The sequence below is a fragment of the Mustela nivalis genome, assembly GCF_964662115.1.
Source record: "Mustela nivalis genome assembly, chromosome: 6".
Lineage (NCBI taxonomy): Eukaryota > Metazoa > Chordata > Mammalia > Carnivora > Mustelidae > Mustela > Mustela nivalis.
The window spans coordinates 35,259,166-35,285,679 of record NC_139025.1 but is presented as its reverse complement, the minus strand read 5'-3'; the positions used below and the strand labels follow the sequence as shown (position 1 = coordinate 35,285,679).

The following is a 26,514-nucleotide window of genomic DNA, read 5'->3' as shown; positions in this document are numbered from 1 at the left end:
GGGAACAATATAACATAATAGTCAGAAATCTGAGTTCTCTTGTCAATCTGCTTGGGTTCAAATCCTGGGTCTTCTACCTACTGGCACTGTGATCCTGAGCAAGTAACTTAACCTTTCTATACCTTCATTCACCCATTAACTAAATGAAAATAATAAGAGTAACTACTTCATAAGGTTTTTATGAGAATTAGGTTAACATAAAAATCTCTTAACCCAGTGCCTGGTGCAAAGTTCAACAAATTGAGCTATCTTTACTATTCTTAGTTCCTTGTTGTCAGATTTTTTTAGTGACTAAAAGCCGAGATAATAGCAAATTACACTGTTTGAGAGAATCAGGATCCCTAAAAGTTGCTTAAAAATTGGGGAAGGATGGGGCGCCTGGGTGGCTCAGTAGATTGAGCCGCTGCTTTCGGCTCGGGTCATGATCCCAGGGTCCTGGGATCAAGCCCCGCATCAGGCTCTCTGCTCTGCGAAAAGCCTGCTTTCTCCTCTCTCTCTTGCCTGCCTCTCGCAACTTGTGATCTCTGTCTTTCAAATAAATAAATAAAATAAATCTTTAAAAAAAAAAATGGGGGAGGGTAAGTGCTATGGTGAGTGCTGTGAATTATGTAAGACTGATGATTCACAGACCTATACCTCTGAAACAAATAATACATTATATGTTAATTTTTAAAAAAATTAAAAAGCAGCAACAACAACAAAATTAGAAAGAAAGAGTAAATCTAACATATTGTCATGGCTAAGATTCACTGCATCAGATAATAAATGCTGGTGCGTTTGACATCTGTACAGCTTACAAGTGTAGTTTATTCTTAGATCCAAAGGCGGGTTGTGCCTCAGTTCAGACCATGGAAGCTGGAACTAAAAAGAATGTAGCTGCCTATAAACTCAGCCTTGCCATTAGTGTGCTGCGACTTCCCCTCCCTCCCTCCCCTACTCCTCACAGACAGAAGTCCCCTGACAGGGAAGGTATAGAACTCCTGAATCTCACCTTGAACCCTGTGCTTGGTTCATGATAGCCTGTTAAAGTATTGGTGCAGCTGCTGTGGGAAGAAGTAATTAGGGTTTGTTGGGTCATGGTCAAAAGAGTGAGACTGATACAAAGCGAAGGTCAAGCAAAGCTTTATTTCGCGCCAAGCATTGAGAATCAAACTGACCGGCCAGGGCTGTCTCTTGCAAAGAGGTAACCTCTCTCTTCTTTACAGACTAACTTTTAAGGGCAAAGGCCATGTGGTTGGGCCTGGCCACACACAGGTGACCAATGAGATTGTAACACAGAGAAAGCTGCACAGTCCTGCTAGGTCACACATAAGTGGCCAATTGAATTACAATTTACCCTAGTAGATATTTGAACTAGCCTATCACCTTGGCCAGAATTGGCGCCCAAAGGGCACCCAAAGGGCAGGGCCCATACTCCTTGGTAGCGAGGGAGACAGTATGCACCCCCACTGATTGGATACCTCCACCTGGCCCGACCTACCCTTGTATTTGTGCTTAGTTACCTAAGACTGATTTCTAGGACTTGTTTTTAAGTAAGTTCCCTGAAGGGGTGTGGGGGGCAGGGTCAGGATGGAGCTGCTCTAGCTAAATAGGCCCTTACAGGTTGAGCAGCCATGAGACTAACTTTAGCCCAACACATGAAAGAACTTCCTAATAAATTACGTTGTTGAGAATGACTCAAGCTAGTTGAGGTGGCAACTTCCTGTCCTTGCAGGGTTGTCCAGGCAGAATGGGATGTACCAGGGAACCGCAAGCTTCTAACTTGGGTTAGACAACCTCCAAGTTCCATTCCAGCCCTAAATTTCTAAAATGGTCATGGATTTGTGGTCATGTTGTAGAGACTGAAATTCCAATAAGGCCACAAGCGGTGCCCGCCTGAAGCCGCCTGGAGTAGAAGCCTGGACAACTTGACCTGGTAGCAAGCAAGAGAAACAAAGTCCTGTTTGCTAGACTAGGTGACTAGGTCTTTTTCTGGCCATCAGTAGTAACTGAGTAACTTAATTTCTTACCTAATGTAACAGGCTTTGTGAACTTCTGTTTAAATTTGGAAACTCCTCTTTTATTTTCTTTACCACCTTTGTTCCTGGTAAAGCTTCTTTCATGGAATCACAGCTTTTTTCCTATCTAAATTAAGGGAAGAGGCAAAAGCCAAGAGAACTGAGGAATCAGGGTCTCTCTGGAGGGCAAGTGTTGGGATGATATCCTCCCTGGACAAGATCTGACTTTTCCTTCCCACTCAAGAAATCAAAACAAGTGTGAGCCTCTTCTCATCTGTTTCATTATTTTTATGTAATATCTGTAAACACTAGAAATTGTTTGTGAACATACCTCACAATTAATCCCTGCATACTGGGGGTTCTCCTTGCCAAGAATGAGAACATCTGATGTGTGTTAAGGATAAACACAAGAGGTTTGAAATCAGTTAGCTCTAGTTTCTAGTTTGGGGTTCATACCTGTTGAGTATCAACAGGTTTAGTCTGAAGTAATATTCTTTCAAGAAATTCTTATTGATAAGTCAGACAGCCAGAATTCTGTGTAAGTCAGTCATCAGCAAGCCATAGCCTGCTGCCTTTTTTGTAAGTAGACTTTTATTGGAACACAGGCACACCCATTTCATTTACGTAGCGGTGGCCTTCAGGCTACAACAGTGAAGCTGAGTAGTTTGTAAAAAAGACAACTGCTGTAACCCAAAAGGCTAAAATATTTACTCTCTGGCCTTGTAGATAAAATGTACTGACCCCTGCTATAAGTAATTCTACCTTCTAGATTCAAAGTGATAACCCCAAGGGCCTCAACATCCCCAATACTGTCTGAATCATCAAAGAAAATTTTAGTTGTAGTAGTAATGTATTAAGGCCCCCACTAATCTGTGTGGTGCCTTTGTGCAAACTGGATAAAGATGCTCCTTTAGACAATTATTGTAATATTTTTATAAGAAAGAACTCTTAACACCATCTGTCAGAAAATTACTTCCTAAATATACTAATAATCTATAGTGTCTACGATATGAATTACACTCCCTGGAGAAACTGTGTGCAGCAGCCTCAGTGTAGTCACGGGATCTGGTAGAAAAAACACCCTACTTGGAGTAGGAGACATGGATTCTACCTCCCGCTCTGAAACCAAGCTGCTCGAACCTTGGAAGCAAACCCTGTGATCTGCCTAGGTCTCAGTTTTCTAACCGTTAGCATGAAGGGAGCCTATGGTGGTTGTTGTAAGACATTAAATAAGATGGTAGACATAAGATTGCTTTGTAACGGCTTACAGCTCTGTAAAATCCATCTCTGGTAATGTTTTGGGAGGCTTCTATAGTTAGTTCATTTACAATTTAACTGGAAAGGTGTACACATACGAACTGCACTGGAAAGTTACAATCTAATGTAAAAAGTTACATAGAGAAACCCCTGGGTGGCTCAGGGTGAGCATCTGCCTTCAGCTCAAGCGGAGATCCCAGGGTCCTGGGATCAAGTCACACAGCGGGCTTCCTGTTCAGCGGGGAGTCTGCTTCTCCCTCCCCTTCTGCCTGGCAGCTCCCTTGCTTGTGCTCTCTCTCTCTCTGTCAAATAAATAAACAAAAAATATATATATATTTAAAGTTATGTATATTTAAAATAATTATCCTTTAGCTAAGGGACTTCTCCCACCTTCAGCTCTCCCCACCCTAAAGATGGGGTATGAAATACTGGTTCATATTTACTAACCTCCTACTATATGCCAGACATTGTATTAGGCTTTTAACATGCTTTGTGTCACATGTGTAATCCACAACAGCCATGTGAGCCACTGGGAGGTGAGTCCTAGCAGAGTGAGTGTCCCTTCCCGGCTCAGCCGGCTGTGCTCACACTGAGCTGGAGGGTGTAATAAGTGGCTACTTGAACTGTATCAATTACCCAGCCCGTAAATGCAGGAGTTAACTCTAGATTCGATCCTGTTTGCCTTCTGCGCCTCACAAGGTACACATCTGAGCAGAAACAATTCCCTGGGTGTGCTTCAGTCTGTGACTACAGTTGATGTTGGAGCTTTTTATCTATTACTTTTATTTATTTATATAAATGTGGGGGGGGCTATATGAAGACACACTATTCTAATATGAAGCTTGATATTACATGTGTGTTTTACTGGGTGATGGTCTGTCTAAGTGCCAAGCCTATTAGCATTTGAACTTCCTATTCCATCTTCAGGGTGGGGGCAAGCTGAAGGCGGAAGACGCAGACGGTATTTTATTCCTGGCTTTGTGGGGCATGCCAAATGACTGTTGTGTAGGCTATGAGAGGTGGCAGGACATCTGGGGCAAGGTTAGTGACCCATTAAGGTGTCCTGAGCTCTGATTAGACAGAAGTTGGAGCCAGCAGAGCTGTCAGCACTCAGTTTCTTTTTGATTAAGATTCTGCCTCTTAGCCCCTGGAGGCCACTTATCCTTCCCACCTCTAAAAAAAGACAGAGTTAAAGCCTGAGGTCATTGCTTGGTAGAAGCCCTGGAGCTGATTGGGCTGCAAAGGGCCCCTCTTAGCCTCTCAGCAGCCTTCCATTATCAGCCTCCTCTACTGACAGGTGAGCTCAGACCCTGTGATATACAGAGCTCCTCAGCTAAGACGGCTCTCAGAGGAGCCGCTTCTCAAGGATGTGAAAATGCTTACACAAACCCACTGGTGAGGTAGGGAGATCAGGGGGAAATAAGGTTAGCAATTATCATAGGGTTTTTATTTTTGTTTTAGTTTATGTTGGAGAACAGGTCATGATCTGCTGGGTCCTGGGATCAGCTCAGGTCATGATCTCAGGGTCCTGGGATCCAGCCCGGTGTCAGGCTCCCTGCTCAGTGGGGAGCTTGCTTCTCCCTCTGCCTCTGCTGCTCCTGCTCATACACACACACACACACACACACACACACACACACACTCTCACTCTCTCTCTCTCTCTCTCTCTCTCTCTAAAGAAAGGAAGGAAGCAAGGGAGGGAGGAAGGAAAGAAGGAAGGAGGAAACCACTCCAAACTTCTGGGCGATGATGAAGCCTAGGTGAATATGCCTAGACCCCTGAGTTACTCCCTGAGAAGAACCACCTCCACACTCTGCTGTTGAACCTATACTAGACGGAGATGTGACTAAGAGATGTCTTTGTTGTGTTAAAAAAAAAAAAAATACAATATTGGCCATAATCTGGCAAAGAAAGTTTGAGCCTAGCTATTTTAGATATGGGAAGAGGCTTAAAAGCCATTTGACCCTTTAAGGATATCCAGAGCTATAGTTAAGTACCTCTGAAGATGAGGATAAAAACAAAAACAAAAAACAAAACAAACAAACAAGCAAAAACCCCAACCAATATTATTTATTGAATAATTGCTAAATACCAGGTACCATTTTGGGCGCTTTACATGTACTAACTCATTTACTCCTGGTAAGAAGCCCATGAGGCAGAACCTACCGCTGTTCCCATTTTGTGAAGCAGAGAATTGAAAGTAGAATTTCTGAAGTCAAATAAATTCTAAGTGCCAGAGCCAAGATTAAAATTCAGGTCTGACTCCCAAGTCTCTTCAGGAGCCTGTAGTATTGCCATGGGGAATAGCATGAAATAACATCTGGGCAGCGTGTGGTATCCCCTCTAAGATAAGGCTGGACCCCCATTCTGGGGAGGTGTACACAGAACTGGAAAAGGTCCAAAGTCTGCTCTTCCCCCTGCCCTTGTGAAGGGTGCCCTAGTGAGCAGAATTTAATAATGGCATCCTTAATCATCTGGAATAAAACCAAGGGTGAGGGCTTCATTTACTCTGAATTTCTCTGATTTAATTCTTTCTATCTCCTGTCAACCTTGGCCGACCTTGTATTGACCACAAGGAACAAATGTCTCTCATTGGCTCCATTCACATCTCCCAGCCCCCCCACACCTCACCCTTGACCCATCCTTTGTGACCCGCCCCCCCCCCCCGCCTTCATCCCACCCCAGAACCTGTCTCTCCCCTCTCCTCCACTCAGCAACTCAGAGGGCATATTAGGGCAGAGAGTTATGTCAATGCCCATTAAACTTCCAAATGATCGCAGCTATTGATACCTCCCTTGCTTCCTGGCCTCACTTGCCTCCTGCAGATGTTGCTAATCCTCAGCGCTGCTGGCTGTTGAGGCACCATCAAGGCTTCTACCAGTTTCTACCTGGGACAGGAGTTTCAGACCACCGCCCATGAAGAGGCTTTGGGAGCCACCTGAGAAGATAGGAGGAGAGGATACAGGCAGTGTTCAATGAGGGGGGGCTATAAAGCCGCACTCTCACAGCAATTCCACTTGATCTGTGCCATGTAAGATCACATTTGGAGAATTGTTCCATTCTTGAAATAAAGAAGAAAAAAAGCCCTTGCTTTGGAAAATCCAAACCTTTGAGCCCTTCTTTATACCTCAAGCCTCTCAGGTTCCACCATTCCTGCCCACCAGGAACAGAGGTGGGATAAGTCAGCGGACTAGCCCAACTCCTGATATCCCACTCTCTAGGCTCTGGAGCCAAGGAAAATTACAGCAAAAAAGAGCTTGTGCAGAGAGAAAGGATGGTGGGTTCTGCTCCCCCTATAGTTCCCACAGTTCTGAGCCTTCACAGGGCCTGACGGGGAGTAGGCGCTAAATGACCACGGCGTGAATAAATGAATGATTCGATCTCTGTTGGTCTGGGTGTAGTTCCAGTGCGGGAAAACCCGGCCTTGATCTCAGAAAGGCCACAGTATTTATTTTTGAAGATTCACAGAGGCAACGTGACATCGACATTAAGAAGATAGAACCTAGAATAAGAACCTCCGGTTTCAAATCCTGACTCTGCCACTTTCAAACTGTGACCTTATCCTTGTAGAATATGAATAATATTTCCCGAGGATGGAGTCAATTTATATGTGTAGAGCACCTGGTGCTCAGCAAACACTAACAAACATCATTGTTCTCACCATTGTTGTTCAAATACTCCCTTCTGACTCTCCCAAGCAGAATGCATTGTTCTCCGCACTTTCAGAAAGCACTTTGCTCAGACCTCTGAGGAAATTGTGAGGACTTTTTTCCCACCCGAGATCAAAGTAGATGATGGGGACAATAGAGCAGATTCTTTGAAATCGTGATCCGTAGATCCCATAGGTAAAGCCCTACAGCTCCCACAGCTGTTATGGTCATGTGGCTGTTTCTTCCTCTTCTTACACTTTCAGTCATCTTTGTATCCCAGGGACATGGTGTGCTGTGAGCGCTGACTGCAGTTTGGGGGCATGGGTGAGCTGCGCTGGCTCTGTACAGAGTCAAAAATAACCCTCACCATGGCCTCCTGGCCTTCCTATCTGCTTACCTCTCCAGATGCTAGTACCTTTTTTTGCCCCAAGATGAGGAAGATGTTAAGAGTCTGGGCTGCAGTCAGGGCACCTCTTCAGTGCTTGGCTGCGTGGCTGTGGGAATTCAGAGCATACAAAGACCTGAACATTAAGGAATAGAGAGTGAGGTGCACTTGGTCAGAGTAGACCTTTCAAAGCTTCCTCTGTTTGGGCATCTGCCTAAAGAAGAAGCTGCCATGTTCCTGGAACTGTTCAGGGCTCTTTAAAGATACATAATTCTCACAGCAAATTAACAGAGCTATTTTCCTGTTGGTTCCATTTTTCTAGAGGAGGAAACTGAGTTCAAGCAACTTTCTTAAGGTCACATATCTGATACGTCTGAGGCAGAATTCAAACCCGAGTCTGGATGGCAAAGCCTGTTCTTTCCACTGTCCTTGCCAGCTCCCAGGGAAGCATCCATCCCATTCTTCCTCTTCTCTCTACCTCACTCTTTTCTTCATTTTCCCCTATTATCTTCCCTGAATTATTTTTCTTCTTGACTTGGCTTATTTATCACTTGGCCATGTCTTCTTCTTAATACAACCACAACTTAAACAATATGTATCCCCACTGCCTCATTCGCCGGCATGGTGCTGAGTGCTTACAAGCTTGGCAATTAGACTGACCTCAAAGGGGCCACAACATATGCATCTTCAGCTGCTTTCATGGGGAAATGGGGTGCAGAGGAAAGAATGTAAGATGGGTCAGCGCAAGGCGGTGCACAGTGTATTCGCACACAGCTGGGGCCAAGGAGGGGAATTGGATGATGACACCACCAAGGATTTCTCCTGCAGTGTACTTGGCCTTCACTCAGAGTGACCTGCTTGTGGCCTAGGGCTGTCAGCCTCCAGGAAAATCCTAAAGTCATTTCTGCCCAAGAGCCTTCTTCTGTCTTATTCCTATGCCTGGAATCAACAGCAGCAGCAGCCACCACTCATTTATCGAGTACCTACTGTATGCTTTACACACATCCCATTTGATCCACACAGCAATTCCATGAGCTAGGTATTCATCTGTTTCAGTATTTAGAAGAGGAAGCTAGAGCTCAGACCATGTAAGCAATTTGTTCAAACTCATATTCCTAGCAAGTAGCAGAACAAGGAAAGGGGCGAAAAAACCTGAAAATTAAGGAGTAGAAAATGAGGTGCACTTGGTCAGAGTAGACCTTTCAAAGCTTCCTCTGTTTGGGCATCTGCCCAGGTGAGCTGACAGAGGCACCTGAAGGCCCCTATCAGCTTCCTTCATGGCCCTCTTGAGGAAGAAGAATCTCTGAATCCCAAAAGTTGATGCTCTGATTTTTTTTTTCTTCTGAATTTCCAAGAAAACTGCAAAACTGGTAGAGGTTGTCCAGGGACCAGGAAGACTTTATCCTTCAAAGCCCATCATGCTTCTTGAACCAAGACACTTTACTTTTTTTTTTTTTTTTAAAGATTATTTATTTATTTATTTGACAGAGAGACAGATGACAAGCAGGCAGAGAGGCAGGCAGAGAGGGAGAGGAGGAAGCAGGCTCCCTGCTGAGCAGAGAGCCCGATGCGGGGCTCAATCCCAGGACCGTGGGATCATGACCTGAGCCGAAGGCAGCGGCTTAACCCACTGAGCCACCCAGGCACCCCAACACTTTACATTTTTAATGGGTACTTCAAGAGCCCCCCTAAAAAGATGCCTGCCCCAGCTGATTGTTCTTCCCATGATTATTCTTTTCTGGCAGCTCTTCTCCAACTCTTCTACTTCTTTAGTCTTACCCAACCTCATGGTTTCCTGGGCCCAAGACTTCCAAGCCCCTTTGGAGCCCTTCCAACAGGTATTCTAAGACAGTTCCCTTAACTGTTCCCTTAACAGTTCCCATAACACAAAACCAATTCTTAAGAAAACCAGGCTCTCTCAAATTTTATCAGTTACCCTGGAGTTGGCCCTACCCTCCAGAGGTCTCTTGGAACCCAGCACTGGTCCAATTCACAGATCTAGGCTATGTCACGTAGCCCAGGAAAATTAGCTCCAACATCTTTGCGGAAACAGCTACCAACAAAAAGTAATAAGCTTTAATGGAACAATTGACTTTTTTTTTTAAATTCTTAAAATATATTATTAATAGACAGGTATGATCAATAATGCAGGACCAAGTATTAACAAGGAAGATCTCAGCAGTTATAGTTGAAGTTGGCTGTGCTTTGTGCCTCCTCACACTTCACTCCACCTTCCCTATTGTCCCCTTTCCTCATCCCCCTTCTTCCCATAGAATGTTACAGTTGGCAATTTGCACGGCCAGCTTGTATGCCCAGGGGTCAGCAAAGTGATGCTCACTGGTTTATTTAAATATGATATTACCAGGAGCATGGGAGCAGTTGGAAGGACCTTGGAAACTATGCATTGAACAGATATTTATTGAGTATATACTATGCACCAGATACTATGCTAAGCCTTAGAGGTAGAGCAGAAGACAGAAAAAGATTTCCACCCTCTTGGAGCTTCTTATTATGGGGGGGGGGGGATAATAAGTAAGTACATGAACCTTATAACATGTCAAATGTTAAGAATTATGACAAAGAGCAGAGAAAGCGTGTGAAGATTGCTATGGTGGGAGATGGAAGGTTATCTTTTACTAGGGTGGGAGTTAGAAGCAGCCTCATTTGAGCAAAGAGCTGAGGAGGTAAGAGAGAAGAGTGTGGCTGATGAGGAAGGAGCATTTCAGCAGAAGGAACAGCAAATGAGAAACCTCTGAGGCATGAGAGGGCCTGGCCTGTTCAAAGAAGAGCAGGGCAGCTAGTGTGGCGGGAAAGGAGACTGGCAGAGAACGAGGTGAAAGAGGTCATGGGAGACGGGATGGTGTGAGACCTTGCAGACCAGCATAAGGGCTTAGCCTAAATGAAATGGAAAGTATTTGAAGGGTTTTGAGCAGTGGACTGACATGATCTAATGGATGTAATAAAAGCAATTACTCCACTTCCTCATATCAGGGAGATCATATGATAGTTGTCTTTCTCACTTGACTTATTTTGCTAAGCATGAGATGCAACATGGTGGGTTAAGGGGGTAGGAGAAGAATCAATGAAACAAGATGGGATTGGGAGGGAGACAAACCATAAGTGACTCTTAATCTCACAAAACAAACTGAGGGTTGCTGGGCGGGAGGGGAATTGGTAGAAGGGGGGTGGGGTTATGGACATTGGGGAGGGCATGTGCTTTGGTGAGTGCTGTGAAGTATGTAAACCTGGCGATTCAGAGACCTGTACCCCTGGGGATAAAAATATGTGTTTATAAAAAATAAAAAATTTAAAAAAAAAGCAATTATTCAGGTAGCTGCCTTGAGAACAGGCTGTGGGTGATGATAGAGCTGGAAGCAAGGAGACCATTTAGGACACAGGCCAATCTTCTAGATGGGTGAGGGAACTTCGGCCATAAGAGCAGAGTCTCTGGAGCCAGACTGCCCGAGTTCAAATCCCAGCTGTGCCACCTACTAGCTGCATGACCTTGGGCGGACTATGGAATCACTCTGTGTCTCAGTTTCCTCATCTATAGAATGGGGATAATAATTATACCTACCTCATAGGGGTTTCGTAAGGATTAAATGAGTCATTAAATGGGAAACACCTAGAACATAGGGTTGTATGAGGATTAAGTGAGTTAAAACTCCTGTAACAGCACAGAGCAAATGCTGCCTTCCGTATTTGAGTTATTGTTATCCTTATTATTATCTTCTGCGTGAGGGATGACCTCGGCTCAGGCCAAAGTGGTCATCATGAAAGAAAAATGGTCATTTGGAGGGAGTGTTTTCAAGGTAGAGCCAACAGAATTTGGTGACACGTTGGATGTGTGGAATGCAGAGAAAGAGGGGTCTCCCCTCTCCCCTTCAGGAGGATAGGACTCCTCCATCACCTTCCTCATACAGGTGAAGAAACTGAGCACAGTGGAGGCCACCATTGTTAATACCATTTTTTTTTTCTTAATTAAGCAGACTCCACATCTCAGGCTTGAATTTATGACCCTGAAATTAGGAGTCATGTCAGTACATGACTCAGTCACCAACTGAGTCAAACCTTAACGAGCCTTGTTGCTACATAGTTTAACATGAACAGAAATCAGTATTAAAGAGCAAGTTCATTCTAACACAAAAAACCCCCTATGTAATAAGCTATTTTAATTTTTACCTATTCCCTTCAATTTTTAATGTTATGCATGCGTGATTCTCAGATAATTATGATAATTTCATTAACATAACTTTATATTCCCCCCCAAAAAAGAGGTAGGAGCCACTTCCTGATTCTAGCAAGTGTTCATCGGTCAAACATTAAGGAAAATAATATGCTCAACACCATTTATACCTCAGGATATACACAGGGAACAGCATTCCCATTTTAAGATGAAACAGCATACAGTCCTGAATTAGCGGCTAAAAGAGAGTTGTGGGAGGCAGAGAGTCATTCATTCATTTATTCACTCCACAAACTTTTATTAAGTGAGTCTATATACAGCTACTAGGTAAGTCGACTGATGGATCGTACTTTTTTGTTTCAAGGAGACAAGTCTGGTGAGGACAAGAGCACATTGCTATACTAGAACTATACTAGAGGTATTTGTGAACAATGCCCTTGGAAGCATCACGGAGGATGCACTTAATTCTGCTTGTAGATGTAGGGAGGCTTCCAAAGAGAGAGGACATCTGGATACTATATTCTTTCAGTAGGGCACAGAAGAGAACTCGTTCCCTGACCACCCGGCTATGTGTGTATCTCTCATCCCAGGCGCTGTCCGGATGCCTGACACATGGTCACTGCTTTATTAATGTCTGTTGAAAAACACACATTTTTAAAAAGTGACCAAAACAGTGGCAAATAAAGAAATCACACAAGTACAATAGATTTATAAGTCTTTGGCAGGGGGTTGGAAGAAGGGGAGGTTGTCAAAAAAATTCTTCCTGACTTTCTGAAGGACCACAGCTTTCATCCAAAGTCTTGCTTAATGGGTGGTCAGGAGACAGAAGGTTCTCTCGGTATTCCAAGTAGGAAGGGTCTAAAACAGGGAGTTAGAGACTTGCCCAAACACTAGATAAGCTGGAGGAGTGAAGGCTCAGGGAAGCGGCTGTTGGAGATTACAAAGCCAAACTATGCTGGGATCTCAAAGAAGCCCCTGCACTCACTACTGCTTGTACTTCCAAAGCAGGTGATTTGCAGAAGAAGCTTGCCCAGAAATCACTGCAAACTTTGCTTCTGCCATCCGCTTATATATTTGCCCCCAGTTGCCACCAGAGAAAAATTAACTTCTCTCCTGCCTTGAATCTTACCCAAGTGCTTCTCATTAGCAGACTATAAACCCAGAACCATCTAGGAAGAAAGGTCCTCAGAAATGGAATTCCAGACTTCTCTCCTGCAATGCAGGGGTTTTAGGAGGGGACAGTGCTTATGCTGAATCCACAACAGACCGCTCAGCGCAAATGGCCTCCCCAAGATGAAGATGATTTCTCCATCTCTAAGCAGGGAGGTGTGCACAGCTCTGGCAATATCTCATTCTACTTTCCCTATGCCCAGGAAGCTGTCGTGTTCAGTCCAAACATCTTCCTAAATGGAGCAGGATGGTATCTATAACATTTCCATACAACCAAATCATGACAACCTGCTATTTAGTAAGCAGATCCAGGCAGTGTCAAATGCAGAAAGAACTCCAGTTTTGGAGGTGGACACACTCTCAAGTGCTGATCTCAGCTGTGCTGTCGGGTAGCCGTGTCAAGCTAAGCCAGTGAACTCTTCTAAAAGAGGCGGAAGGTATAACATAATCTGAGCTTTATAAAAAAATACATATGAAAGAATGTTTGTAAAAGTATTTTTAAGTACACAATTTATTACACAAATTCTGATACCTCCCTAGTAAATAACCTCACGTATCCACTTAAAATTATCTTATAGAAGAAAAAGGTGGACATGCGGAAATGTTCATGGTACAGTGAGAAAAGTGAGTTACAAAAAACAGTATGAGCACTGTGATTCCATTTGTATAAAAATAGCTATGTAACTGAAAGTCTATTTATACCAAAATTTTAACAGCAATTCCCTCTGAGGGTACTTAGGATTACAGCTGGGGTTTTCTCCCCCTTAGGTGTGTTAGTTTTTCAGATGTTCAGCATTGACTGTGTATTACTTTTTTAAGTTTAAAACAATTATTTAAAAATAAAAAGTAGGGCTCAATAAAATTGAGAGAAGTAAATCAGGCAATATTTGCAGAGTTCCTGATACATTTTCAATAAATGATGGTTTCCTATTTATTTAAAAATGATTTTACTCTTTTGGGGCGCCTGGCTGGCTCAGTGGGTTAAAGCCTCTGCTTTCAGCTCAGGTCATGATCTCAGGGTCCTGGGATCGAGCCCCACATCAGGCTCTCTGCTCGGCAGGGAGCCTGCTTCCTCCTCTCTCTCTGCCTGCCTCTCTGCCTACTTGTGATCTCTGTCTGTCAAATAAACAAATAAAATCTTTAAAAAAATAAAAATGATTTCACTTTCTAAAAATTCTGAATAAGAGTCACATTCAAACATAAAGATAAAGAAATGAGAATCATCACTCCTAACTCAGGCCTCCAGATACTCTCTTTCTTTCCCTACAGTTCATGAATGTTATTGGTTTCTTACATATCCTGTAGGGAAAATATACACATATAAGTAAATATATAAAGTTATGTGTTAATTTCGCTCATTTTTTACACAAATGGTAGCACATTCTTCCACTTTTATGGCCCTTTACACTCTTATTTTATGCTCCTCCTATTGGTAATCTTTCTGTATCAGTATAGACAGGTAATACAATAATTGGTAGCATTTATTTAACCCGTCCTGTATTGGTGGACATTCAACCCAGTGATAGCTTCTGAAGGAGCCCCAGATACAAGGGATACAAGGGTGGCCTGCACTTTAGGAATGACCCCCCCATCCTGGTCTCTTCTGGGCTTGTAAGCATCACCCCCTCCATGGGCTCTGGTCATGTCTTTGCCTCGGCTTCTGAGACTGGGTGTGCTTCAAGACACCTTGTACTGGTTCCAGCCCAAACCCATACTGGTTCCAATCTTTTTACCTATTTCTATGCTTTTTTTTTTTTTTTTTTCGCAGTGAGCTGGATCTGGCATGGTTCTGAAGCCATTCTAGTCTAGGATCTAACAGCGGATAAGCCATGTGCCATGTATTTAGTATTCTGTCCCCTCCGAGGGGTTCTTTTTCCGTGTCACTGTATTCTTCTGCACTGTCTTCCAACCTCAGTGATTTCTTGGGAGAGGCCAGTGGCTCATGAATCTCAAAACTCCCTCTCCCACTTTCCTCATTCTCTTCACCATCTTGGAGGATCTGGAAATAGGACTGGGGTGTTGTCACCTAACACCCTGGCTGAGAAGAAGCCAGGCCAGGGGTTCAGTGGTGACACAAGGGTGTGACAGCTGGACCTATGGGCCCCTGCCAGATGATCAGGAAAGTGGACATGCGGGGTGAAGTGGGGTGTGTTTGGCCTAGGGTGAGTCTTCAGGGTGAGAATCCCTGGGGGTAGTTTGGGGGAGGTAGTTAAGATCTAAGCCAGTAAGAATGGTCTAATTCCTGTCCTTATATAAAGCCTATAAAGAGAGCCCGTCGGGTCATTTATCATTTCGTACTGATTCAGTACCTGCTGCACGTGAAGCGCTCTACAGGGTGGTCCCGCAGTCTCCACGTTCTCATTTCACGCGCTGTGGTTTGCCTTGCCGGCTGCGGTCACTAAGTCCTGCAGTCTCTTCCACTGCTTTCGCTTCAAACTTTTGTGGTCTTTCAAGGCCTGCAAGTTTTTTTTTCCTGGGGCTCAGCCTATACACCAGAGTTCAAGTCCTTGAAAGTCACAGTTTAAACCAGGGCATTTCCAGACATAGACATCTCATCAGGCTGGCACATAGACACACTGAGTCAGTGCTGTCTAAACTGACCTGATCTAGGTCCGGGAAAGCCTTCTCTAGAACTGCACAGGCTCCCATCTGCCCTCACTCACTCGAGATAATGGCCTTAGGAACAGTTATCAGCCTAATTTCTTTTTACATCAATGCAGATTTGATGTCCAGTAATATATGTTTTGTACCTTTAATGGCCTTTTAATGATGAAGAGTATCAAAGGCATTTTAGATGTGAGCCCGCACCATTAGTTTCCATTCCAGAAATCCACTGTAATGTTCTCAGCTGCTTCTCCATGCCCGGCGGGAGTGCGGGTTGCATGCCCATAGTGGCGCGGTTAATCCCTGTGGCACGGAGCTGGTCTGAGGCAGGTCCAGGGGTGGCTACTGAAGGTGGAAGACGGGGTGTGGTGGGACAGGGAGCAGAACCAGAGGGAGTGAAGGGCTGAGTCAGTCAGGGCCTGGAGTGTCAAGATCCCTCAGAACAGGGGTTCTCTCAGCCCTGGTCCTCTCTTCTCTCCTCATGTCATAGTGAAAAAAACTATGGGTTCTTGGTAATTCTCCATTCTCCCCCATCCCATTCAGGAAGATTTGGCAGGGGGCAGGGGCAAGAAAGGGTGTGGGGCATGGGATAGAGAGTGCCCAGCTGAGGCGAGTGACTCTGACTAGGCAGAATTTGGGGGAGAGGGCACTTACGGAAGGATCTAAGGGACAGTGATTCTTTCCAGGGAAAGGAGGTGTTCCGATGGAATTCAGAGGGCACCATTTATTTTTTGAACCCCATCTTCAAGATCCATTGTCTGCTGCTCCTTGTGCCCTAGGAGGCTGACCACTGGGTACCTCATCACCCACGCTTTCTTGTCCCCTGGCTTCCACTGAGCTTTGACCATCAGAGGGCACTGGCAGCAGACGTGAGGGTGTAAGGAGCCAGGGGTCAGAGTATTTCTTCCTCCATCCCCTCCCTGAGTAGGCACGCAGGTCTGGCCATAGTTGTGGGTCTGGCCACAACTATAGCTTCTGTCAGGAAGCCCTTCTTCCTTGGCTCCAGCTCTTCCTGGGCCCTAATAACACGTTTTCTCTCCTTGCCCTTGTACTATAAATGTCCTCTTTTTGCTAGTTAGTGGATACTTCAAAATCCCATAGAGATTCCCTTAACCCCATTCACACCTCTGTAAATAGTACCCTCATTAAATTCAAAACCTCAGCTGAGCATGCCATCCATTTCCTGCAAGCACCCTGGTTGATATAATAAGTGTATCAGAAATAAACTCGTATTTACCAATCCCATTTCCTTTTCCTGGACACACAAGAGGATTACATTCCCACTCTCCCTTGCATTTAGGTTGAGGCTATGCGACTGTGTTCCGGGCAATGGAATGAACTATGACTTCCAAGCCTGGCCATAAAACACCTCTTGTAATTGGCCCCACTGTCTTCCTATTCCAAGATAACATTGGAAGCTATGTATTTAAGGTTACAAGGTCTCAAGCTGGAAGAAGTTTGGATCCCCGAGTCACTGCTTGGAGGAGAATTGTCCAGCTGTATTCAACTATGATGTGAGTGAGAAATGGCCTTTATTGCATTGTGCCACTGTGATCTTGAGAGTGGTTTGTTACCATCATGAGGGTTAATTACTTTGACTACTTCAGTGGAGGTGTTCAGTGAAGAGGCCACCTAGAGCAAAGGAGTATTCAAGGTATAAAGATAAGGAAGCATATGATTTTCTAACTTGAGTGACACTGCCCTGAGAGTTAACAGAGTACTAGCATTATTGCTTTGTGAAAAGAACAGGGATTTGGGCATCAGAGTTGAGTTTAAATCTAGGTGTCACCACTTCTAGCGATGTGAGCTTGGGCTAGTAACTTCACTTTTTTAGGTTTTCCTATCTGTAGACTATCTATATTCTGAGGCTCTTTGGCAGATAGATGACATATGTCTATAATAGTTGGTACTCAATAAAAGTTCCCTCTTTTTCCTCTTTCAGCTGTGAATGATAAACTCAGTCCACTAGTAACTGGTAAATCATTTCAGGTTGTGAGGCACCAGTGTCCAACCCCTGATGGCAGAGAACAAGTCACACTGTCCGCAGCATCCTGGTATGAAAGTGGCTTGAATATTGATCAGGAAAAAGAAATTGCCTTTAGGTCTTGGGTTTAGGCATTAACTCTTTCATTTCTCTGCCCTTCAGGCCCTGTATTAAAATTTGTAGGCCAGTTAATGTACGTGTCACGTCAAGCAAAATTGAGTCCCAGTGCCACGTCTTACCTAATGAATGAGTTTAGATCCTGAGACTAAAGTGTCTTTTGGAAAATAAAAGGAAAGAACTTCCCACAGAAAATTTTTCATCATCAAGAGGCCTTATTTGTCCATTCATCCATCCATCTATCCAGAAATCCAGAAAATAATCATTTAATGCCTAACATACGTGAAAACACTTCTAGGCCCTGCAGTAGATACAGAGATGGATTAGACGCATCTGCCCTGAACAGCTTACGTTCTTGCCGAAGAGAAGATAGTTGAGCTTCATAAATAACTGCACGACAGACCAGGTTGTCGTAAGCATGGCAGACCCCATACGAAATGCTGTGGAATCTGAGGAAGGGAAACCCCTTCTAGCTGAAGAGACAGCAGGCGGCATTTGAGTACATCTTAAAGGTAGGGCAGGATTTGAACATAATGGAGATGAGGGAAGAGACCCATGGGAAAATGGAGGTGAATAGTTTGGCTAGAACACAACTGCCAAGAGGAGGGTTGAGGGGGAACAGTTCTAGAAATTTCACCTAAGAACAGATTGGACAGAGCCTGAATTCTAGGTGAAAAGGCTTTTTGAGGAGGGCAGAGGCAGAGACAGGTCATCAAAGGTTTCTGAGCACTGGGTTGGCGTGTGCCTTGGGAAGAGTAGTTGGAAGGCTGCATTCAGCAACTTTGGAGGCAGAAGGAGGTGGGGATAAGGAGCCCAACTCGAAGACCTGCCACCATCCAGGTAAACCTTAACTAAACTAGGATGGAGAGTATGGGGTATAGAGAATGGTGGAAAGAATCATTCAACATGTATTTATTATGTATTTATTCTCCTTCTGTCAGTCACTATAGGGGATGAAAACTAAGCAACCCAACTCTTGCCTCCTCGGTGCTCAGCATGACTCGTGGGATGAATCAGTCAAGGAAAGTTTGTCCTTCTGAACGTTTTCCTGTTATGGCCACACAGCATAAGCGTAAGCTGCTTTACTGTCCCTACCCACTGTGCACCTGTCAATACCATCCCGTCTCCACCCCAACAATATCAAAGAGAAGATAGGGAATGAAGTTTTAAGTTAAGATATGGCCTGCTGTCCATGCTTATTTAACATCTTATAACACTTATTGCATGCTCTGTATATCTTGCTATATGCTCTTTTTAAGAGCTTTATAAATACTACATTATTTATTTTCATAATAATCCAAGGAGGTAGGCACTATTATCATTCCTGTTTTATAAAGGAGAGCACTGAGGCAGAGATTAAGTAATTTTTTCAAAGTCATATGCTAATAAATTGCAGATCTAGAGTTTTAGAACCCAAGGCATCTGGCTTCAGAATCTTACATTTAACCATGACGTTGTGCCACCTCTCCCTGCAACGCTGCTTGTCCTCTGTTCATCTGCAATGAATCACAGCCAAAAAGGAATTATTCTTGGACCTTACCTCTCCCCACTGAATCAGCTCTCTCTCCTTGGTTTGTAATGCTGTCCAAGGTCACAGTGAGTAAAATCAACTCAATGATCTCTGGTACATAGTTACTGTCAATGCTGAATTTGACTTTCCCACCTTGGTGGATAACCAGCCAGGAAGGAAGGTGGGTGGGGCAAATCAATGAAGTGGTGAGGGAAGCCAGTGGTCCCGCACCTACAGGACCTTAGCCCTCTGGTCAGAGCAGTCAAGTTAACGCTGCTGCTCACATCCCACTCTGGAAGAGGCTGATAATGGCAATGCCCACAGCCTGGGCTCTGATATTTACTACCCACAAATGCTTGGACTAAGCATCAGTTCCCCATCCACAAAATGGGGGGTAATACATAAGAGTTTCCTCTTAAAGTTGTAGTAAAGAGTAAATGAGACACTTTCTGTAAAACGCTTTGTCCCCAACATGTCTTAGTCTTAACGCTTAGTCCCCAACATGCAGCCAGTACTCAGAAAGTGTTACCTGTTGTCATTTTGCTCAGTTAAGAACAGACTCTTCACCTGTTTCGTGACACCAGACTCAGAGATACTCAGACGACCCAGGCTGGCTCTTCAGGTCCTCATACAAGATAAGGACTACCATATCACAATAGCCTTTGGAGTGGCGGAACAAGTGAGTTTGGACCTTCCCATGCAGAGTCGTATGTTATTAGTAGTGCATTGTGCTTTGTGTTCAGGGGTGTACTGAATCATAGTGGGACTACAAGCCTGATTTAAATCTCAGCTCTGCCATATACCAACTGGGTGACCCTGGGCAAATTCACATCTCTGAGCTTCAGTTTCATCATCTGCCCCAATGAGGTGATGGTGGTATCCTCCTCATTGGGTTGTTGGAGGATAAAGTGAGTTCATTATGTAAAGTCTTTACAGCAGAATTAAGGGCACTACAGATAGGTAAAGAGGATTAGCTAGTATTGCTGCTTTCTTTTGCGTTAAACTAATAAATTCCCTTTCTTCTAAAAAAAAAGAGATTGGGGTAGAATTTTCTTCTTTTCATGGCGACAGATAACCCACAAAATCCAGGCAAGGAGAGATAAGCCAGACCTTGATGGTGGGCGTTTTTCCCTCTCCTACAACTGGGAGAGGGAGGAGGAGCCCAGGCCTTCCAAGTCTGCAGGTGTCAAACATAATCCAGGCAGAAAGACCAGGGTTGACTCCAGGCACCCACAGTGTGATGGGAGCTCCCTACAAGGAAGAGGTGATTCAGGGTGAAAAGGAAAGTAACCCTTTTATCTGAGGCTTCTCAGGGCATCAATGAGTAAGTCTGCCCTACCTTGGTCTTTGGAGACAACACAGAAGCTCTAAGCTTCTGGCGTTCCCTTCACCTCCACACTGAGAACGGGAGAGCTCATCACATAAACCTTTCAGCCGAGGCAAATAGAGGTTTCTTTTGCCCCCCCCTCAAAGACCCTCAAACAAGACAAAGCAGGAGATGGGGCATGCATGAAGTGGCCACCAATAATCTGTGGCAGGAAAGGCTACACGACCAAGAGGGACTGCAGGAGTGTGTTCCTGGGGGTCCAGTTCCACCCCAGCCAGTAACTAGCTGCTAAGCCCTGGGAGAGCCACGTCGCCTTGCTGAGCATCCATTTCCACACCCGGGAAATCCTACCATCCCAACCTCAGTGCGCTGGGTGATCTCTAAGTAACATCCTTCCAGCTCTGTGATCCCATAAGTGTTGGGACAGTAATTCCATTAGGAGTTCAAAGGAGAGACAGATCAACGGGGGTGGGAGTGGTCAGAGAGAGTTTCACGGAACTGATGAACCTGGGAGAGTTTGCGTAGGCAGAAAGGAGGAAGCGCTGTGCTTGTTCCCTTGGCCTTTAAACCTCACTCTGACAGCAGACAACCTTTTTGAGCTCATTCATCAGCCAGAAGAATTTCTCTCCAAGGAGTCCCTGCTCCCCTTCTCACTCCAGGATGTCGTCTAACCCCACCAAGAGAACCAGCAAAACCTCAAACCAAGGTCATAAGCGGACTAAAATGTCACCTGCCTTGAGGCCACCTACAAGGTCTCCTTTGTAGTCAGACAGATGCATTCCATCTGTCTCTCATCCATTAAACACTGCCCGCGTCAATGTCCCCTAGGCTGGAGAGATTGTCTTAAAACAAGACTGAGGCTCTGAAGAGGGCTGGATCCCACTGTTCTCTCTGAAGGAGAAGGAGATGTTCCCTCATGAACAGGGTTCTGGGTGGAGTGTATTCACTGGACTTGGCATCCCCCCTTCCCACCATCATCTCCAGGAGGGCCCACCAAGGAAGCTTTCCTGGACACCTTTACATCCCACCCCCTTCAATGGCTCGCACTGTCAAGCACTGCTTGTGTCCCTGCCAAATCGAATTCAATGACACAGAAGACTGTGGCTGTCCTTCCAAGCTAATTAGAGGCCCAAGAAAGGAAGCAGGGAAAGGAGAGATCGGCCCCTGAGAAAACAGGACGCGTGAGAGCATCATGGAAAGCCAATGGGGATCAAACTTCGTGCTGTGTGCCTTTGCTCTGACCTCAATTTTTTTTTATTCCCAGCTCTCTTTGGGGTCCCTTGTCTACCTCCTTGAAAAGCTATACAGTAAGGTCATTCTTTTAGCAGCAGCCATCTGCCTATTGCCTGTGTTAGAAAGGTGACGTATTTTCCTTTTCTCCTAAAGGTCAAGCTAATTTATTCCCATGGGAGAGAATCCTGTGTGCTTGTCAGGAGTGACAGCTGGGCTGTGACGGATGTCATGTGGTTGCAGTAGCTCCAACTCAGGAACCTGCTTCTTCTAGGACCCAAACCCCCTGGCTGCTTCCGGCTGAGAGATCGAGTCCTCGTGAATGTTCAGAGGCCCGTAGTAACAACTGCCCTCCAGAAGCCCTCTTGCTTATCCGTTTTCTGCAGTTCCATCTTCTCAGCCCTCAGTTCTGTCACTGACCTTTGGAGTCAGGCTCTAGACTCTGAAACAGCCTTTAGTTTTTTCTGGTTAATGACACGGAGGGTTATCTTTTCAGATGTGACATCCAGAGGATTTTTTTAAACATCTTTTCTTCTACTGCCACCAGAATAGACTGCAGAGGTCTCCGTCTGGGTTTTGTTTTTTGTTGTTGTTGTTGTTGTTGCTGTTTATTTATTTATTTTTAATTACACTTCAGAGTTAGGATCTCATTTTTTTTTTCTCTAAAAATGAGAGGTGATTAATGCTGACAAAACATTGTACTTCGGCAAATGAGTAATGATGCCCTCTTTCTACCATGAGAAGACCTGCCCCTCACAGAAAAAAGCTTGCAGTCACAGAAGGACACAGCTGGAAGGAAGCTTAGAAACCATTCAGGGCAGTCCCTCATTTTCTAGATGAGGGAATGAGGCTTGAAGAAGTGAAAGGGCTTGGATGCTCGGAAAATACAGCCTTAGAAATAGGGTTCCCTGTGACCCTGCTTCTCCTCCTCAGTAGCCCAGGATGTTAGATGTTCTTCATGTTCCTACTTTTGGGGTCTGACTCTTATCTTGGAAAAAAATACAGAAAACAGAAATTATGTGAAAAAGAGAACAATGTTTCCACTTCAGATAAGAAAACTCTATCCCCTCATCAGCTCCACCAACGCTCTCGCTCTAGATCCTTTCAGGTGTCGATGACCACAATCCGGCTCCTGGGGGGTTATACTGGGCAGGACTGGTTTTGCTGCTCCCTGCACCCAGACTGTCATGAGTGACTGAGGCCCCAGCAGACCAGAGTGGAGAGAGACACCTGACTCCATGGAGCCTCATTCATAGACTGATCACCTGCTAAGGACATGACCTGGTTTCAAATGTCGAAACTGTAGTCAGGTGGCATAAGGCCCTGGACCCACATGGGTCCCAGAACTAGGGTGACCATGTTGGACTTTGTGCAGAAACAGTAAGCAGAAAGGGCTATTTTTTTTTTTTTTAAGAAGCAAGAGGGTGGAATCAAGGTGGAGACACATGGGCACAAGTGACCACGTTCTCCAGAAAGAGAGAAGAAGGGCTGGCTATGGCTCTTGGTAATTTCTAGTGTTGTGAGATTCTGCTTTACTTCATTTCCCACCCTTGACTGGCGTGGATTTTCACAGTCTCCTACCCTCTGTCCTTTATTTGTATTGGCCTTGGTCCCTTACAGCTACAACATCTCTAATCAGAACATTATCTTGTACTATCGGCGTCTATAAATCTTGTTCCTCAAACCAGGAACAAGCTCTCAAAGGCCAGAGGTTTATGTCTTAGCCTTTTGAAAAATCTTTCCAAGTAACTTGTACATATGACAGCTGTTGAAAGGTTGGGCTGTAAGGCTTTCTGGAAGTTCCGTTTTATAAGCCCTTTTAAACATTTACATCAGTTGGCCCCAAGGAAGCCTTGTTGAGCCTTCCGACATAAAGCTGCTCAGTATTAACTGTCACTATACAGTTGACTTTGAACACTGAGAGGGTTAGCAGTGCAATCAAAAATTTGAGTGTAACTTTTGACTCCCCCCAAACTCAGACTAATAGTCTATGTTGCCTGGATAAGCAGTCAATTAACACATAATTTTATGTTTTATGTATTACATGCTGTATTCTTTTTTTTTTTCCTTAGGAGGGAGAGATATAAAGAGGGTCAGAGGGAGAGGGAAAATCTCAAGCAGACTCCATGCCCTGCATGGAGCCCAGTGTAGGGTTCCATCTCATAGCCTTGATCATGACCCAAGCCATAATCAAGAGTTGGATGCTCAACTGACTGACCACCCAAGCTCCCCTATATACTGTATTATTATAATAAAGTAAACTATAGAAAAGAAAATGTTTTAAGAAAATAATAAGGAAGAGAAAACACGTTTACAGTAGTGTACTATACAAAAAAAGAATCTAGGGTACCTGGGTGGCTCAGCTGGTTAAGCAATTGCCTTCAGCTCAGGTCATGATCCTGGAGTCCCAGGATCGATGTCCACATTGGGCTCCCAGCTCCATGGGGAGTCTGCTTCTCCCTCTGACCGTCTCTCCTCTCATGTTCTCTCCCACTGTCTCCTTCTCAAATAAATAAATAAAATATTTTTTTAAAAAATCTGGGGGTGCCTGGGTGGCTCAATGGTTTAAGCCTCTGCTTTCAGCTCAGGTCATGATCTTGGGGTCCTAGGATTGAGCCTTGCATCAAGCTCTCTGCTCGGCAGGGAACCTGCTCCACCCCCCCTCTCTGCCTGCCTCTCTAACTACTCGTGTTCTCTCTGTCAAATAAATAAATAAAATCTTTTTTAAAAAATCTGCGTATAAGTGGACCTGTGTCGTTCAACCTTCATTGCTCAAGAGTCAGCTGTAATTTTAAGGGAAACAAATGAATTCCAGTGTGTTTTATGTGTTCCTAATTTCCCTAAGCCTCTTCAACTAGCAGGTTGAAATGAGATTACAGGGGTTTTAATAGCACAGAAACCACTGGCTCGTGTAACACCTCCATCCCTGAAAATGCCCCTCTTCTACTTTTGTGGGTTCCAGGGGGATGTCTCACTTGGGTGCATGGAGAGATTTGCTCCTCCAGAGGCCGCTAACTGTTGACTATCGCCCAGGGATCTTTCTTTACCTTCTTACCCTCCCCTCCAGCTCTTCTTTCACTCCACCAGCAGATCTATCTTCCAAACTTAAATCTTGCCACACGATTCTCCTGCTTAACACCCATCTGCGGCCCCTGCTACTAGCTGCTGTTCTCAGTTTTCCCCAATATTGTTCTTCCTTATAGGGAGTGCTGGTTTCCTATGAGAGATGCCCAGAGTCCCAGATAGTCACCTTCCTAGATTCTCTCGGAGCTATGGCATAGAAATACAAACTGGCCGACTGGGCTTCAAGGGAAGACTTCTGAGGATTTCTGGGAAATAAGTTCCTTCTTAATGTAAAAGACACAAGTGAGAGAGGAATTCCCTTTTTCTTGCTTTGGGATTTTGTGTGTTGAGGCTCTGATGCTTAGACCCGGACTCCCATATTGTGATGGTAGAAGTAAGCTGGCCCAGAGCCCTACAGTGATGAGCTCCCGCAGCTTTCTACTGCTGGACTTTTTATTATATGAGAAAATTAAGCATCCTTACAATTAAAGCTACTTTTAGATGGGTCTCCTTTTGTTACTTACAGACATCATCCATAGATCCCTACAGGAGAAAATCCAAGTTCCTTGGCGTGGGTCTATCAGGCCTTCCCAGGTTTGCTCTGTATCCTGCTCCAGCATCATTTTTTTTTTTTTAAATTTTATTTATTTATTTGACAGACAGAGATCACAAGTAGGCAGAAAGGCAGGCAGAGAGAGGAAGGAAAGCAGGCTCCCCGCTGAGCAGAGAGCCCAATGCGGGGCTCGATCCCAGGACCCTGAGATCATGACCTGAGCTGAAGGCAGAGGCTTAACCCACTGAGCCACCCAGGCACCCCCAGCATTATTTATTTATTTATTTTTGCCAAATCAACCTAACATTCCCATTCTGTAGCCACACCAAACTTTTTGCCAAACGGGCCAAGGTTTTAGAAACCTCAGACTGGAGTGTCCTTCCCTGCCCTGGTCCCGCTCACACCTTTTGTGTGGAATTTTCCTTTCTTTGTGCCTCTCTGTACTTGTAAATACTCCCGTAGTAGTACCTGTAACAGCTCTTCTTCTTTGGCTGTTCCCGTGTCTGACTCTCCTCCCAGCTCTAAATTCTTTAGGGGCAAAGCCATGTATTCTTTTTCGGTTTTCTATGTCCAGTGTGGATGGTCAATAAATGCAATTTTAAATTAATAGATAAATAGATGAGTGACTGAATTAATTACTTGATCCCAATTCTTACCTTCCCTTATGAACGCAATCATTCTAGGATTTTGTTTTTGCTTGTTTTTAAGTGTGCGAGTCTGTTCAGCCTGTTTTGGACCAGTACATACCACTCTCCTGGGCCTCTTGTCAGCACGCAGGTTATGACCCATTAGGTCTGAATGGAGCTGCGGAGACTCAGCATCTCTGACGAGCTCCCAGGTGACGCTGATGAGCTGGCCCAAAAAACATAGCAGAGTCATCAGGATAGCAGGGTTGTGGGGGGCAGGGGTGGTCTGTGAGGGGAGACTTATTGACGATGACATTCAGATGACAAGGAGCACAGTTGGTATCCATCACTCGCATCCAGGAGTCTGGGTCTCCTTCTCTGGAATTCATCTTCGGTGATGAGCCGAGCTCTTATTTCTCATTTTCTCCAGCTAGAGTCCAGCCTAGGCCACACATGTTGCTGCCTCCATACCTCTGAGATGTTGTCAGGGGTTCAGCTGAGCTGGGAGATGGAGCACTGAGCCAGCTTCCAGGTGTCAGAGTTGCTGATTAAGGCAACAAGCCAAAAATGAAGGAGTTAAAACCATAAATCACTGACTTCAGTCGTATGAGCAAGAGTCTAAAACTGAAAAAGATAATGACTGGCTGTGTTCCATTTCCCCGCCGTGGAAAGGCGTACAAGTCAGGGTCAGATGGGTCCGCTGTAGACGGGAGGGTTGTCTTGCTCTTGAGAAAGTCCCTGAAGAAAAGGTGGTTTTAAGGCTCCTGAGGTTGGAGGACAGGGATGGGGGAAGGGCTTAGAGTGGAAAACTCCTGCGTACTGAGACCGTGTGAAGAGTGCCTTCACGGTTTCCTC

The 26,514-nt window shown here is 44.8% G+C and overlaps 1 pseudogene across 1 annotated transcript in view; it reads right to left on the bottom strand.

The window, feature by feature from the left end:
- Nucleotides 1-15,098: 15,098 nt before the first annotated feature.
- Nucleotides 15,099-26,514, bottom strand: part of LOC309866385 (large ribosomal subunit protein eL6 pseudogene) — a 39,730-nt pseudogene continuing 28,314 nt past the window's right edge. The window contains exon 3 of the transcript XR_014316702.1: nt 15,099-15,118. The product of XR_014316702.1 is annotated as a large ribosomal subunit protein eL6 pseudogene (transcript). The remainder of the gene's footprint in view (nt 15,119-26,514) is intronic.